The following is a 17,524-nucleotide window of genomic DNA, read 5'->3' as shown; positions in this document are numbered from 1 at the left end:
GACCTTTGAGGGATTTCCTGAGCTTCAGCTGCACACGGCCTACGTCGGTTGCTGATCCTGCTGCTGATGACATGCTGCCGTCATTCACACCCTTACGGGCCGCCTGGTGGTCAAACAGGGAATTACATGTTAGGGTGAATCGTCAGACACAGTATCAAACAACTAAATGATAATTAGCAAAGATTCATATTATAAAAAATGCCATTGTAGCATTAGTTTGTGTAATATTAACTAACTTTATTGTGCTATAGCTGAGGAACGAAAGCTAAATGGTAGAGCAACTACATCCTGATAACATTAGTAAACCATTCATTCAGAGTTAGGGTTAGGGTTAGCAAACATTAAAACATTTTATATAGGCGTACTTTATTAAGGATTTCTTTATGGCAACCAAATCCCATCTTCTAACATTACATAGACAGATAACCTTTACTCTAATCTTTTTTCAAAGAGACAAAGTTTTAACCATCTAAATAAAGTTTAAAGATGCGAACAAAAGTTCAATTTAACAGGTTTATAAGCCACAATTTCTTAAAAGTTTACAACTCATTTAGTATTCATCAACAACTACTTCAAATAATATGGACAATTTTTAAAACAGTTGGTGTTAAAATGACATACATACATAGCATTACTACCAATGAAACATGTATTAATAATAGTTATGGCGAGTAAGGGTATTAGCTAACAAGATTTACTTTTCTTTGCCTATTTTCGTCTGTCCAATGGAAACCCTGTGTCTGAAATGTGGATGATTTTGAACTTTTCATGTAAACCCAGAGATCAACTGTGTCTTTATCGGTTGAAATGTTGGTTTAAACTAGATCAACCTTTTAAAACCTGGATATTGTAAAAATACATTGTAACAAATGACAAAAAATAAGGATTTTGTAAGGAGATACGTTGTTTTCACAGGACATATCGGAATAAACTTCGACAGGAAGTATGGAAGCTGCTCACCTCAATCTGTGTACGGAGGCCATCACACTCCTTTTTCAGTGCATCCATTTCAGCTTTCTCTGCAGCCATGGCGACGGTTGCTTGGGGATATTACTGACGGAGAAATGAAACTGTCACTCTGAAACAGGAAAGAGGGACAGAAGAAGAGAATGGGAATGAAGAACGGAAAACAAATCAAGTTAATAAAGAATCAACCAACAAAAACTATTTTCAAACTCCTACAGCACATCACATTTCAGAGATGCAGTGAGCAGGCAGTGCATCTCTCTGTGATCCTGATTCTTTGATCTGGATCACTTAGGTCACTGTTACACCACCAAGTCTCAACAAGGATTAGACACATACCTGACTGGTTTAATCCCTATCTAAACCAAAGTTGTAATACTGTTAGCTCCTGTTCTTGTCCAGCTATGGTGTTTTGAGTGTGAAGGGAGGGAAAGATGAGGAAAAAGAAGATGAGGAAGATTGAAGGACAGATATGATGTTCAATAGGGAAGAAAGGAAGGAAAGAGAAGGAAAGAGAAGGCCTAAAACAGAACGATAGCTTCAAGGGAGGAAAAAAAGCACAAAGAAGGAAATTAAGGAAGTAAAGGAGGGAATTTAAGAGCTAAAACCTAATCATTTTTTACAATAAATGCAGTGATGTGAAAACAGTGATGTAAAAGTATTCTCTGAACTGTATCAGTCTATTTCTGAGTTATACAGTGAAAATGTTCATGCAAAAATCTCTAGAATTTCCCCAAAACCCCCCTTAAATTGTAGACATTACTTTGAGCATTTTGACTCATGGAATTTATGACCCACTCATATTAAGGCGGTGCTTTACTGTAGGATTTATTTTGAGGTATCTAAAAAGAACGTTGTCTATAATTCTACAGAAACAATAACACTTTTGTAATCAGCTTTCTTGTTTTGCATATTTGTAAGGTCATCTCTTTGAGGGGCTTGTTAGCTCAAGCTCTAAGCCATGTACATGGACCTCAAGATTAATATATTGAAGGTCACTCCTGCTTTTTATCGTGTGTTTTCTAACTGGCTGGTTCCTTTACGACAACATCATTTTCATCTCCAGCCCTTCGTGTAGAAGTTGGATGGATGTGCCTATTGCTCTGTAATAAGATACTGACGCATGACTTATTTAACCCCAATTAACTGCATATTGGCAAGGAAACTCTCTCAAAACTTTAAACTTATTATACTTTATTTACTGTTTAATAGGGAAAATCTCAAGTAGGCCATGTATACATGACATGTTACAAAACATATTAATTGAATAAAACTACTTGTTATCTAAATGCTCTATTTTGGTTTCAACCCTTTTCTTGTTATTTTTATGCATTGTATTACTTTGTTAAAAATGTGATTCAACACTTAAGTATGTGGGGACACAAGCCAATACGAAAAGAAAGTTATAGAAAAAATAAAAAATTAACAAAATATGAAGTTTATATAAATAGATCATGGAGGATTACAAAATATTGCCAAATTCCAGCTTCTCAAATATGAGGTGTAGTTTGCAAATGTATGTCATTACTGTCATTTGATATCTCTATGCTTTCAAATATTTAATTGACACCCCAATAATATTTGAGATGTCATCTTGTCAAAGTGACAGCAAAAGTTGAATCCTAAGAATATTGGAGCATGGGAAGTTGCAGTCCAATGAAATTGTGTCTTGCACAAATAAATAAATAAAAATCAAATCAGTTTAACGGTAAAGTTAAAGGTTCAGGGTGAGGCCTACGGACAGCGGTGTGGTGGAGGACTTGGGAGGGTCAGTGGTTCTGCTGCTGGGCGGAGTGGGGCTGGGAGGCTACAGGGCTTTAAATCCCAGCAGGAGATCTTAAGGGAAGCTTTACTGCTGAAATCTCCTGTCATCCGATTACTGACTGCTCTTTACCTCGGGATCAGAGAGAGAAGGAGGGAGGGTGCTGTGGACGGTGGGTGATGTGGAGGGTCTGTTGTAGTCAAACATCAACGGCTCCTCCACTACTGTCCCTTTCTCTCACTTAACACACATGATGGTGCATTTGTGTTCTCACACTCTGAAGGAAAACCATTTTCGAAAGCTAACAGCAAATGGAAAAAGTGCACCAGTAAAACAGAAAAGCCCTGTTTGCACTAGCAACCCAAGCAATATCACCTGCAGCATCGAAATCTGCCGACTAAGTGAGCTGGATGAGGTTTGGCCTCGTGCAAAAGATCAGGAAGCAGCTTACTGCTGCCACACCTGAGGCACCAATCCTCTTTGCTAGCGTCCCTACAATCCAAAGATCACCTTCAAAGGGTTTAAGGAACCATTACTTTGGATGCAATTGTACCCAAGGACTAAGTATATGACTTTCAAAAAGCTTTAACATAGGCTTACAAATATAAGAATGGAGTAGACTTCATGCATTAGGAAATGGCTACTGAATTTAAACATTCCATAATTCAACATTGTAGGAAAGCGAATGCTTCTTTAAAATCACATATGCACAAAAAGCGCTGCAGCTACATTACATTGTTTGCCATGTGCAGATAGAGAATCCCCATAATATACCAGTTTCCCATTTTTTTCCTGTGTTGCACACCGATGCTTAAGTTCCCTTCCTGTTTGTTGAACTTTTTATAAAATATCACAGAGTAAGATGATGCAGCTCCAAACATGGTCCAGGTAGCACCTGAAGAGAGTGCATTTACAGAAGCAGAGAAGAAGAAAACTCACCTTTCGTACACACAATGTGGTTCCCTTCTCTTCTTGTGCACCTGTGCAGCTCCTGGTCCCAGATACCTCCGGCTCTACCTTCCCCTTTGAGCTCTTTTAGATTCCACAATCCCAGGGTGCACAACCTGCTCGCTGGCTCCTCTGACGCTCTCCCCCGGTAGACTGATAGCAGCTTACTTGTGAGAAACTCTCTCTTTCTGTGTCCCTTCCTCCACAGTGAAGAACAGATGAGGATTGTAGGGGATGAAGGAGATAAGGGATGAAGGGATAAAGCTCAAAGATGGAAATAGAGAGGGAAGGAGAGGGAGAGAGAGAGAGAGGGAGGTAAGGAGAGGGAGAGTGGCGAGAGGAGCTAGGTAAACCGATTGGAAGGAGGAAAATCAGGTTATGAGGTCAAAAGACAAGAGCAGGTGAATAAATTAAAGACGAAGGTGTCAGAGAAACGCAACAGGTGGTGATGAAATGTGAGAATATGAGAGAAGAGAAAAAAAGATTGTGGAGGTTTGCACAAATCTGTTACACCGAAAAATCTGACCCATAAGGGAGAAAAATGACAAATCAGCTGCGCACTTTAACATACATTTAAAAAAAATGTGCTGTTGTTTTTAGCTAACACTACATGTGTTAGGTGCAATGACAGCAAAATAGAAGCCAGAACCAAGTAAAACATCTAACTTTTTAATCAAACTAAGGATGCACGTTTAAACGTTTGCAACCTTTCATTCATTAATGTGAAAAATGATTGTCACTTCTTTGGTTCATTTCATTTCAGGACATGTCTCCAGTGTCCTGGGATAACAGAGGTGATATTGCACTCTGATTTCTGGCATTGCAGTGCATGTTTACCGTCATGCAGGAGCGGGGATGGATGCATGGGGCGGAGGTGGACATGGGTGAATTGGTTTGTCAGAGCTAATGAGCTAAACCTGGTTAATCAGGGTCTAATGGGATATCCGGGGACGGGCAATCTCGTTAGGGAATTAGAACAGGTCAGGCTAAACGTGCGTCACACCTGACACACAGCGAAGACAAGTGGATCAAGAGTCAGACGTTTCGCCTTCAAAATAAGACAAGAATTGTTTGACAAAATGTGGTTGCTGCTATTTTAACTATTCTTCAAAATGTTGGGACTGTTTTTTTTCCAAGAAAATGTATTTACAGCATACAGACAGGGTGGACAGGAGGGAGGCTGGGGATCAAGCCATGACAGGAAGCAAAGCAGTTATTGGTCTACAATGGGAGATGATCTAATTTGGTCCGCCCCTTTCTGACGTCCTTTATTCAGACTTGTGTCTTAAGGTGAGATTTCTCCCTTTTTTTCCTCTTCTTGGAAAAGTGGGATATATTCTGTGTGATATTAATTACATGTCAACAGAAAGTGTTATTTGCCCTCATCCTTACTCATCCATTGAGGAAGTCAGAGGTCAGGATTAGCTATTCAGCGGCATCCTGAAGCAGGTAAAGATCTTCCTCAAGGACACCGCAGCAGGATAAAAGTTAAATGTTTGGGGGAAGTTCTCCTACTGATGCAACCTGCTTTCTTTGCAACTATTTCACCATACCGTACATATTTTCAATAAAAGCATCATACAGGAATTTTGTGGAATCAACAGCTTTAGTTAATATATTTAGAACATATTGGTGTTGTATTCAAAAAACATTTAGAAGTTTAGCCCTAACTCTAACCCTAACCTAGCAAATAAACATCTTAATTTTTGTCTTTTGAATTGAAAATGATGAGTTGCATACAGGTAACTCAATTTGTTTGATTGATTTTAATAAAAATGGACACAAATCAGGCTTCCCAGCGTATCTTCCAGAGATTCTTCTCATTATTCATTTTACAGAGACAGGGTTGCACAATGTGATTCACAAAGTTGTTGCCTCTTCACGCTAAACGCATAAAATATGTGGTAATACTTACATTTGACTCAAACTGAAATAAAACAAACCAGTGGAGACCATTTTACGATGAGAAGATACCAAATCAGTGACGTAAGGTGTGTGGGGCAAATGGCTCCTTCCCCCCTTCCTACACCCCTACTTCTGACAAACTTGGTAGGACCAGACCCAACCTTTAAGTCAGGCAATTTGTCCAAGGGGAGTAAAGTAGAATAGCCATGGCCAATTGCCCCCTCTTGTTCTGAACACGGTGAGCTTCAAACGTCAGCTTTAACCTTTAATACACAGCACATCAGTACAGTTTTGATACTTTGTCAATCCAAGTTGCGACTCTATAGGAGTGTCTCCAGGAAGAGTCATGGACTTGTGTTTGTGATCAAAATGGAGGGGAAAAATGGGAATGGGTGTACTACATTCTTAAGTGATTTTGCTTAAAGTAGGGGTTGGAATTTAGGAAGGGGTGTGATCATTTTGCAAGATAAGGTAAGATGGAACTTTATTGATCCCAATTTGGGAAATGTTTTGCTACAGCATCATAAGAAGACAAGGCAATGTACAATACAATACAAATTAAAAGACTAGAAATAACCCAAAAAGTACAAAATATACATGTTGAATTTAATAAGGTATTATATATACAAATATATATATATACATAAATATATGACAAAAGGAATATTAATATTATATATTAAATATTGAACAGATTATTGAACTCTAGATATAAGTCACATGTGTGTCCACATGATGAGTGGAAGTCAATTGTTCTCTTGCATTTAGCTCTGTTTTGGTCTCCACCACCTCTGTCTCTCTAGCTGCTAAATGCTTGACTTTGTTCACCAACTGTTCTAGAAATGTGTCCATCCAAGGAGGTATTGTTCAGTGTTTATCAGGGATTTTTTTTTCCTGCTCAATGCTTCTGCAAATGGTCTGACAACCAGAACAAATATCTGAAAGACACGACAATGCTCATTGGAGTTAGGAAAGATTGTCGTCAGGTGATGATTTCCCGTGGTCTTCAGCTCTCACAATAGCACAAATACGGCACTAAATTCGAGGAGGAGAGGTTTTATTTCCTGCCTCAGTCAAAGAGTGTTGTGTCACAGCTCACATGACATTCCCTACTTCATTGGTTTGGCAGAGGATTAGGGAAGATGCTCAGTAAGCATTTCATCTAGAGCAGTGGTGTCCAAACTTTTTTCACAGAGGGCCACATACTGAAAAACATACCAAGGGCTGGACCACTCACTAGAGGTGAGGTTTATTGTCTCATAAGTTAAGTTATAGGTTAGAAAAAATAATCAAATGTACAGTAGGTCAATTATGCTTGATACTTGAAAATGCCTTAAGAACAAAAAACGGCCTACATCACAGCTCGGGATACTAAAACCTCCAAAGTGATATTCAGACACTATTTGACCTTTCAAAGAGATATCTGACAATGTGCCGATTGGCTGTTTTTCCTCTTAAGACGTGCGAACACTTGGGAAATGTTATCCCCTCTGCTCAGCCTCAGGTAGTTTAGCCTACTTACTACACTGCAGCTCCACAGGTCTTCTCCTCATTGGCTGAATATCCTGATAATCCTGCGTTTACCCTCATGCATCACGCTGAGATCATCAGTGAAGTTTGATGGGCTCCTCTAATGGGGACTTTTAGAATAAGCCTCACCTTGCACCATTTCTTTTTTTAGTAATTGATGCAGGCTGTTAGCTCAGGCCTGGAGACGCCATATTGCGATATCCCTGTTAGTCGCCCTGCTTGGCTCTGTGCTTATTTCCATAAACCAAAAGGCTGCAAGGTCCTTTAAGGACCATGTGTTCTGTCATTTTAGTATATAGTATATTCAAGTCATGTTACGCAATTCCCATAAATATGGTGCACACATGCCATATTTGTGCTTCCTTACTGTGAGGACATTTATGTCTTTGATTGTAAAGAGACACATTCCACACTTCTTCTATGAAATGTCATGCACAGATACTATAACTTTGCGCTATACATTACATACATATAACAAAGTGTTAGTATTATTGATTATAATATTTTACACATGCACAATGGTTTGTCTTATGTAGCCTATTTACTGACATGCAATATGGGATTTTATTGTTATTATTATTATTATTATTGTTATCGTTTTAGCTTTATTTAATCTTTTTATTTATCAAACTCAGTTTCAACTTTTTAGATTTTCCTTTAAACACAGATCTACATAGATCTATGTAGTCTTGTAAAAGTAGAAGTACCATAGGAATACTCTGTTATAAGTAAAAGTCGTGAAATCAAAATGTTACTCAAGTTAAAGTGAAAAATAATTAGCATCAAAATACACTTAAAGTACTAAAAGTACTCATTCTGCAGTTTGCTTCATTTCAGAATAATATATATGATATGTTTTATAATGATTGATCATTAAAGTTTTATCAAAGCTGGTAAAGGTGCAGCTAGTTTTAATGACTTTGTATACTACTTGTATAGTTTGTGAATTTACTCCAGGTGGAACTAAAGTCTGATTTAACACTTGATTCTATTTCACATCATTAATCCAAATCTGTAAAGTAACTAAAGGTACAAAATACATTTTGTGGAGTAAAAGTGCACACTTTACCTCTTAATTGTAGTGGGTTGGAAGTACAAAGAAGCATTAGGCTGAAATACTGAAAGGTGACCTATCATGCAAAATGCACTTTTGTACGTTTTTTATACATGAATATGTGTCCCCGGTGTTCCAGGGAACAAACCAAGTGTCAGAAAACACAACCCTCTCTATTTTCCTCCATACCCAAATCTCTTAAAAAGGGGCTGCAACGGATCTGATACAGACTGATCCAGATTTGAACACTTCTATGATGTCACAGAAGTGGCGCTACGGCTATTGGGCCAACTCCACCAATCAGGAGGAGACAGCCACGGACATTGCCGTTCGAAAGCGCTGGAGACGCTGTAGTACACATGCCAGGCCTGTAGATGGTGCTGTTCGCACAGAATCAGCCCATGCAAAGACATTGTTAAATTGAGCGAAATGAGGAATGGCTAAAATGCATGATCTGTTTGGTATTTTGAAAAATAAAAAGTATAAATATGCCTTATGGTCCTACACTATAGTATTGAAATATAGCATGATAGGTCCACTTTAAGTTAAGTACAACATTGTACTTAACTGCTGTACTTGAGTAAATGCACTTAGTTACTTTACACCATTGCTTTCGAACAAGCCTTTCTTCAATCCTTTTTGTGTCATTAAATTAAAAATAATTTTGTCCCCATCTATTTCTTTAAGGAGAATATCCTATAAAGGTCGGCGAACAGGAGGAATGATGGAAGTAAAATATCGGTGAGTCACATCTTTTAGTCGTTGTTATGAGTTTGCATAGTTGAGAATTTGAATTACAACAACAAACTTTCTTTCTTACTTGAATCTTGAAATAAAGAGTGCACAATTATTTCTACATCATGATTAAAAACATTTGTTTGTTTAATTTCAGACAAGGGATATTTACTGGAGACAGTGCAGCTGATTTTACAAGTCGTGACCACTTGGGGATTTTGTCAATTGTTGTCGCCTTCTCTGTTGATTATACTTCTGATGGAGATGTCTTGTTTAAGGATTCCTAAAACAAAAAATGGTTCCACTGTTTGATTTGCTGATTGGACATATTACACAGAGTGAGAGGGGGGCCTGAGGTCTCCTCCCTCCCCTCGCGCTCGCACTAAGTGCCGGCCTGTAATCCGGGCTAATGAAGTGTGACAGAAGAGGGCTTGCTGACTTCCCGATTACTCCCTGTGGTAATGAGCTCAGGGGGAAGGGGTACAAACCGCACACAAAACAAACCCCTCTACACATCCACTCAACTTCTCGGCCCACTTTCATAGGAGAAGAAGTGGACGAGAAGACATGGAAATCCGAATGTAGGTCTTCCAGCCAAGAAGAGAAAGAACTTTAGGGGGGGAAAAGGGTGATAATGAGTCCTAAAACCCGAAAGAGCCTCAGCATTTCATCACTTCTGATTCCCTTGTCTCAAAGTCAAAGTTTTTTTTAAATTTGTTTGTGACTAATGGCGCATCTCCACTACAGCGCGGAGCTTGCTTTAAGCCAGTTTTTGGTTGCTTTTCCACTTGGCGTAGTTCCGGCTAGTGGGTACTATTTCACAGTTTTTCTGGCCCCATAAAATCGAGGTTCTTTTCGGGCCAACAACCAGGCTGAGTCGGGCTGAGAAACTAGAGAGCCGTTCCTATATGAGCGGGTTCTCAAAAGAAGGAAAAATTCAAAGCAGCCAGGATAAGGGTTAAACAATAATCAGTTTTAATGGTAAAACATACAATACATCACCCAATCACCTAATCACGAAGCACTCTGCAACAGCAGCTTCAAAATGCAGAATGCTCCGGGCCCAAGTTCTACCACCACGTGAGACACGTCTCAGGAACGGCAAGTTAAAAACAAGAGCGCCGAGCAACAAAATGATCACAACATTTATACACAAGTGGGGAGGAGTTTTGTCACTTGCTCTTCCCTAGCTATTTGTTTATTGTCGAGTTCACTTCTGAGCGAGCTAGTCAGTGAGTTGGCAGTGTTCCATTGGTCGGTTTCACTTCTGGGCGGGACCCCAGGCAGTGAGTCAGTAGTTTGTTGATTCCATGTGTTGCTTCTGTGCGTGTGTGTGTGTGTGTGTTTGTCCCTCTGCCCTTAGGCAGATCCCCCAATCAATGATTTGGAGTCATGACAGAGGACTCTTTGACAGAACGCACACACATTATCCCTATGCAGCCCATCATACAAGTGTCACCTGTTTTTCTTTATGAAAGCCATACTTGTAAATATCCAAACGCCATCGTCCCATGACGGCCACAGAATCAGTCAACCAACAGAAGTTAACTGTTCCCATGCCCTAAGGTTTTCCCTGACCTTCTTCTCACCTAAAAGTCAGCTATCTGGAATGAATACATTTAAAAATGAGAACAAAGGACTATGGTCTCGTTTAACTGTGTGACTCAATTCTCAAGGCCTGCAGGATGTGCATCATTAACTAACAAGAATTTAACTGCATTATATCTAAGGAAAATGTCTTTGGGAATTCCCCTGTTAATTGCAAGGACTATTGATAATTAACAGAGAGACCCCAGGGGCCTCCTCTTGGTATCTGCTAGGCAGAAGTCACTCCATGCAGAAATCACAAGTTTAACACACATTCTATATAAGGTGACATTAAAATGAATATACCAGAAATACACTATATCAAACTTTCTGCCTCCCTCAAAATGCGCTATACAGGCCTGAAATAAGGTCTGTGGTTAACACAAGCTGAAGAGATTTGCACGTTTTGTTCTCCATCACAAAATAAAAGTAAAAACTCCACTTATGAATCCCTGAAGCGCTGCCATGTGACTGTGATATAGTTCGTTTATAGCAATACGTTAGCTTCTTATTGCTGCCAGTTGCACTTATGGTTAAAAAATCTAAGATGTGTGTTAATAAAATCAAAGTTTATTTATAAAGCACATTTAAAAGCGATTTTTGGTCAGGCCAGAGTGCTGTACATGTAATAAATACTACAATCACATAAAAACACATTACTACAATCACGATTAAAGACAATAAATTACAACAGATATATAAAAAACACAGGGAAAAGTCAGGAGTCGTGCTCCGCTCTGACTAAAAGGCCAGGGAGAAGAATTGTGTTTTAAGAGCAGATTAAAAAACCCCTAGGGTCTGGGCCGACCTGACATAGAGGGGCAGAGTGTTCCAGAGCCTAGGGCCAGCTGCTGCGAAGGCTCGGTGCCCTCGGGTTTTGAGCCTGGTCTTGGGCACTATCAGCAGCAGCTGGTCAGCAGACCTTAAAGCTCTGGCTGGGGTGTAGCGCTGGAGGAGTTCAGCTATATAGACAGGAGCCAGCCCATTTAGTGCTTTAAAAACAAATAAAAGGAGTTTAAAATCAATTCCGAACCGAATTGGAAGCCAGTGCAGCGAGGCCAGAATTGAGGTGATGTGGTCACGCTTTTTGTGGCCAGTGAGTAGACGTGCAGCAGCGTTCTGCACTAGCTGCAGGCGTTTAATTGACGCCTGGTCCATACCCACGTACAGAGCGTTGCTGTAGTCCAACCTCGAGGTAACAAAGGCGTTAATAACCCTTTCCAGGTCGATTATCCTGCTGTAGAAAACATGTTAACATAAACGTGCGTTGGCCCAAGCTTATTTTCTTCCAAATACGGAATCCAATAAGATTGCTTTTTGTCGCGGGAACCATGACGATTCTAACCTCTGGGTTTGGCCTGCAAAAACAAGTCATCACTGCATCCCTTTTTTGAGACTTGTTTTAACAAAGTGCATTGACATAAAAAACATTATAAAGGTGTTCTAATTTACAAAAGAGAAACACACCAAATACATATTTGAGAAATAATACCACATAGAAAAGCTAAACATCCCCAAATACACAATATGTTGGGCAGAGGCGTCAATTGGGTATGGCAAGGTATGGCAGCTGCCACACCTTGGCTCCAGGGGAAAATGTAAATGTTCGTTTTAAAAAAATAAATTTATGGAATTACTCTGTGTCAATTTGTATTGATTATTCTATTATTTAATACATATAAATTAAATACAAATGAAAATCAGAACAACACAATCGATTTCTCTAGTCTAGATATTATCTTTCCCAATACTTATCGTAACGTATCCCCCCTCCCTATCTTGAAATGTGGTATCTCCTGACGAGAAGCCGCCGGAGGTCAGAGCGGGTCATGTTATCGCGTTTTTTTTTATTTTTCGGCTAAGCTAATTAACTAAAATGAAAAGAAAGCAAAGAACTTTAGAATCTTTTTTTATCAAAAAAAAGGCAGGTGAAGGTGATGGCTCCAATGTTGCCCCAGCAGCAGAGGGAGAAGGACCAGGTAGTGAAGGTGGGATTCAAGCTGTTAACGAGGCTGTTAGCCACTCCAGCACCTGCGCCGGGGATGCAGATGCTAACAGGGAGACGGAGACTACATGCATGGAGGCTGAGAACTCGTCCACACCGACTTCTCGAATTGAATCCGAGTCTGAGTCCCCACCAATTTCTCAGATTGAAAGAGCTGGATCAGACGTGGACAGCGATAAGGAAGGTCAAGGCCCGGGTGCAGCAGCAGTAGCAGCCTCTGGGTCAACTGGAGCAGAGAAGAAGGATATTAGTGGATGTAAAACAGACGGACTCAGGCGTCCTCGTTTGACCCACTTCCCAACTAGAAATGGAAGACGCTTTAATGTCAGTGTGTATCAGGAATATGACTGGGTTGAATATTCTGCGCAAGAAGATGCAGTTTATTGCTTTGCATGCCGTCATTTTGGAGGAGCCTCAACTTTAACAGGTGACAGGCATGGACTGCGTGTGTTCATAGACACTGGATACACATGTTGGAAGAACATGAAAAAAAATCTCCTGGATCATCAAGGGAGCAGTAGACACAATTGTGCTGCATTAGCGTGGTCTAACTTTAAGGCTGTGATCAGCGGACATAAGGAATCCATCGCAAGTCGGATTGACGCAAACAGGACAGATGAGGTGCAGGAGAACCGGGCTCACGTCAAATCCTTGTTCAAAATCACGTCATTTCTGGGAAGACAGGCCCTCCCTCTCCGTGGCCACAACGAGAGAGATGAGGATGAAAATAAAGGAAATTTCCTTGAACTTTTGGACGTTATTGCAACAGATGACAGGAACGTGAAAAGCAAACAGGAACGCAGGTATGCGCACTATTCTTCCCCAGAAGCCCAGAATGATATGGTGAGAGTTATTGGGGAAAATATCAGAAGTATAATCATAAATGAAGTAGGAGAAGCACGGTACTTTTCAGTGTTAGTGGATGAAACGAAAGACCTGTCTAAGAAGGAGCAGCTGGCCATTTTGATCCGTTATGTACATGACGGGATTATAAAGGAAAGAGCCATTGGAACCTATCACATGAAGGACCTGACAGCTGAATCCCTGGCCCAGAAAATAATAAAGGAATTATCGAGTTTAGATATTCAGCTGTGTGTTGCACAATGCTACGATGGTGCAAGTGTTATGCGGGGTAATGTGCGTAATGTGCGTAATGTGGTAATGTACTGAATTGATTGATTGACGTGCGTAGTTAAGTGTTTGTGTCCATAGTTACTTGCGCTAGCGGGATGTGAGTGAGGCGGCATTTGAAAAAGTTCAAATTTTCCTAACCACACAGAAAAGCTACATAGCAGACTTGTCACTTTTGTTATGATTATTTGCTGGGCATGTATATTGATTGATACTGTAGTTAAGTCATGTGACTAGTAACCTTGCCATACCTTAGCTTTGGCTGAATTGACGCCACTGATGTTGGGTATGTGTGGACGGTTTTTTTCTTTTTCTGTATACCTTTAAAATAATAAAGTTGCAATTGTTCTTCCTAAAAAAGGTTTAAGAAGAACAATCTAATAACCTCAGGGGGACTAGCTTTCCAAGGTAGAACAGGTCAAAGTTTTGGCATACATTTTGCTCAAAGAAAAAATCCCTTCTATATTTGTATGTACAATCATTTTCTTCTTGTACATTAGCCGTATTAGAGTTAATCCAAACATCAAATGAATAGATGAATTTCCTTTTATTTCCTTAATTCTTACAAGAAGGACTTTCAAATGCAGTAGCCTGATTTGGTTTCCAAAACACAACAATAATAGCTGAAAGCCTGTTGACCCTGTATATGTCTGTGTGATCTGCAAATACATCTATTTTGTTCTATTCAAGCACAAAAACGTTCTCATTTAAATATTCAATTGGCTGAAAAACATCTAACTCATTTATCATGAAGAATGTAATTGTTTCCTTATCTTCCATTGTGCTGTCTTTAAATGTGACCTGCAGGCTCCCATTTATTTAACAGTTTGACTGCCACCTGCTGCTGGGCAACAACAACAACAACAACAATCACAAAAAGGAAACATTAGAGGAGACTTTACACACCCTCAAATCATGTTTCATGAAGATGAGTTATTTTATTCATTTATCGAATTAAGTCCCACTTCACAATCATACTCATTAGTATTCATTGCATAATCTTCAAATGTGTTTTCTTTTAAATATATAGTGGCGAAGTCCCTCCCCTTCCGGGGGGAGCTCCATGGGACCTTCTTTCGCAAAAATTATGTATTGAAGTCAATGGAGAGAGAAAGATTATCTTTCGATCCCTTTTGAATTGTGCCACGAATTACACAGTTTGTCAATTTAAAAGATAATTTTGCAAGTCAAAAAAAAAAAAATGTGTCGTAAAACTGTGAAGTAACACATTTCTTTGTTTGAAACGCCCAATGAACTACATCTCCGCTCCAGCAGAACAACACACGTCACCAAGATGGCCGTCACTACTGTCTTGTCAACAAAAGGATTGACTACCCTCACTATCAACACAATGAAACACGTCCAGAAGAATGTCATGCAAAGCTGCCTGCCCGCCTGCCTTCCTTTGATTCTCTCTGAACTGCCTGGTCTTTTTAATGTTTAATGTCAACCATTTGTGCAGATAGCGTGAAGTAGAAAAGATCGCAGATGCTAATGTAGCGTTAGCATTTCTCCCCCAGGCTTAAATTGTGTATTATAGAATGATCCCCCCAGTGTGACAGTACTCTTCAAAGGGTTCACGAAATATGACTACTACTCTTACTGTTTAACATGTTGGGTTACTTAATTTTACTTCATGTTAAGGCTAATAAAAATGACAAGGCTGTAATGCTAACTAACGTGCTAGCTACTAGCTAGGTAGCTAACTTGATCCAGCCACTCCTGATCCTTTCATCAGACGGGAAGCGAAAGAACGAGCAAGACCCATTGCTGGTATGATAACAACCTGGTACTAAGCACACAGGCATTTCGTTAAAGTTATCTTATCTTAGCCAGCTGATCTTAGCTATCTCTTAGTGGAGGAAAACAGTTATGACATCACTTACGCGACTCTAGGATTTGTAGTCTTTCTAGTTGCATATTTTTCATAGTCTTATATTTCAACAGTTTTACGACAAACTGTGACTTTTTTGACATGGAAATTATTTTTTAAGATTGACAAACATCATATGTGTAATTCATGGCACAATTCAAACGGGATGGAAAGATACGTTTTCTCTCTTCATTGACTTCAATGCATAATTTTTCCGAAATAAGGTCCCATGGACCGGAAGCAGATGGGCGTGACTTCGCCACTCTATTGGCTACAGATACAAGTACACGTTTGAGATACTTGTACTTTACTTGAGTATTTAAATTTGCTGCTACTTTATACTTCTACTCTACTACAATTCAGAGGTGAATGGTAAATTACTTGACAGATTTGGATTAATGATGTGAAATATAATCAACCCCTCTTAAGCCCCAAGGACCCGTATCCGGGCCCGAAATCGCGTAATTTGCAGGAAACAACGTCTAAGGAACCTTCATATTTAATAAACTATGAATGTTTTATATCCATATAACGGAAAAATATTTATTTTTTAAGTATAGAAGTTAAAAGCATCAATCTGGTGCACTTTGAGAGCAACATTAACCGTACCTTAACACTAGAACCGCCAACGGATCAATTTTACCTGCAGCTGTTTTTTTATTGTATGTAACTTTTTTTCCATAACATATTAAAGTCTCCCATTCCGTGACTTTTCCTGAAAGTGTTTTATATAGCACCCTCTGTTGTTAACAATTGTCAATAGGAAGTCAGATTGAAAAAAAATCGCCAAATTGCCATTTATACCCATATCCGCCAGCGGGTAATATTTACCTCATAGAAAATGCAGCGTAAACATGACGTGTTGCTATAGCAACGCTTTTTGTCTACTGCGGTTCCTCATACACCGGTGGTCAGGGAAGCCGTCCGACTGAAGAAGGAGGCCTTCAGGGATTTGTTATCCCGGGGGACTCCCGAGGCAGTTGCAAGGTACCGACAGGCCCGAAGGGCAGCAGCCTCAGCCGTGGCCGAGGCAAAGCAGCAGGTGTGGGAGAAGTTCGGAGAAGACATGGAAAAGGACTTTCGGGTGGCACCAAAGTTGTTCTGAAAAACTGTCCGACACCTCAGGAGGGGGAAGCAGGGAACCATCCAAGCTGTGTACAGTAAGGATGGGATGTTGTTGACCTCAACTGATGGAGTGTTAGGGCGTTGGAATGAACACTTTGAGGAACTCCTGAACCCGACAACTCCGCCCTCTATGTTAGAGGCAGAGCTGGAGTATGACGGGGGATCGACACCAATCTCCCGGGGGGAGGTCACTGAGGTCGTCAAACAACTTCACAGTGGCAAAGCCCCGGGGGTGGATGAGATCCGCCCAGAAATGCTGAAGGCTCTGGGTGTTGAGGAACTGTCATGGTTGACACGTCTCATCAACGTTGCGTGGAAGTCGGAAACAGTACCGAAGGAGTGGCAGACCGGGGTGGTGGTTACCCTTTTCAAAAAGGGGGATTAGAGGGTGTGTGCCAATTACAGAGGCATCACACTACTCAGCCTCCCCGGGAAAGTTAACTCTAAGGTACTCGAAAGGAGGGTCAGGCCGATTGTCGAACCTCAGATTGAGGAGGAACAATGCGGATTCCGTCCTGGTCGTGGAACGACGGATCAGCTTTTTACTCTCGCAAGGATCCTGGAGGGGGCCTGGGAGTACGCTTATCCAGTCTACATGTGTTTTGTAGACTTGGAGAAGGCGTATGACCGGGTTCCCAGGGAGTTACTGTGGGAGGTGCTGCGGGAGTATAGGGTGAGGGGGTCTCTACTCAGGGCCATCCAATCTCTGTACTCCCAAAGCGAGAGCTGTGTCCGGGTCCTCGGCAGTAAGTCGGACCCATTTCCGGTGAGGGTTGGCCTCCGCCAGGGCTGCGCTTTGTCACCAATCCTGTTTGTAATATACAATATCGATCGGATTTCGAGGCGTAGTCGTGGGGGAGGGGGTCTGCAGTTCGGTGGACTAAGGATTGCACCACTGCGTTT

General features: G+C 40.5%; 1 long non-coding RNA gene across 1 annotated transcript; it reads right to left on the bottom strand.

The window, feature by feature from the left end:
- Nucleotides 1–14: 14 nt before the first annotated feature.
- LOC307022444 lies at nucleotides 15–3,900 on the bottom strand. The gene is made up of 3 exons (XR_013803393.1): nucleotides 3,668–3,900; nucleotides 961–1,078; nucleotides 15–103 (listed from the first exon to the last, which is right to left on the bottom strand). It is a non-coding gene; the product is annotated as an uncharacterized lncRNA (long non-coding RNA).
- Between the last annotated feature and the right edge of the window lie 13,624 nt (nucleotides 3,901–17,524).

This window comes from Notothenia rossii (genome assembly GCF_949606895.1).
Source record: "Notothenia rossii genome assembly, chromosome: 10".
Taxonomy (NCBI): domain Eukaryota; kingdom Metazoa; phylum Chordata; class Actinopteri; order Perciformes; family Nototheniidae; genus Notothenia; species Notothenia rossii.
Note: the sequence above shows the minus strand (reverse complement) of the source record. Positions and strands in the feature narration are given on the sequence as shown.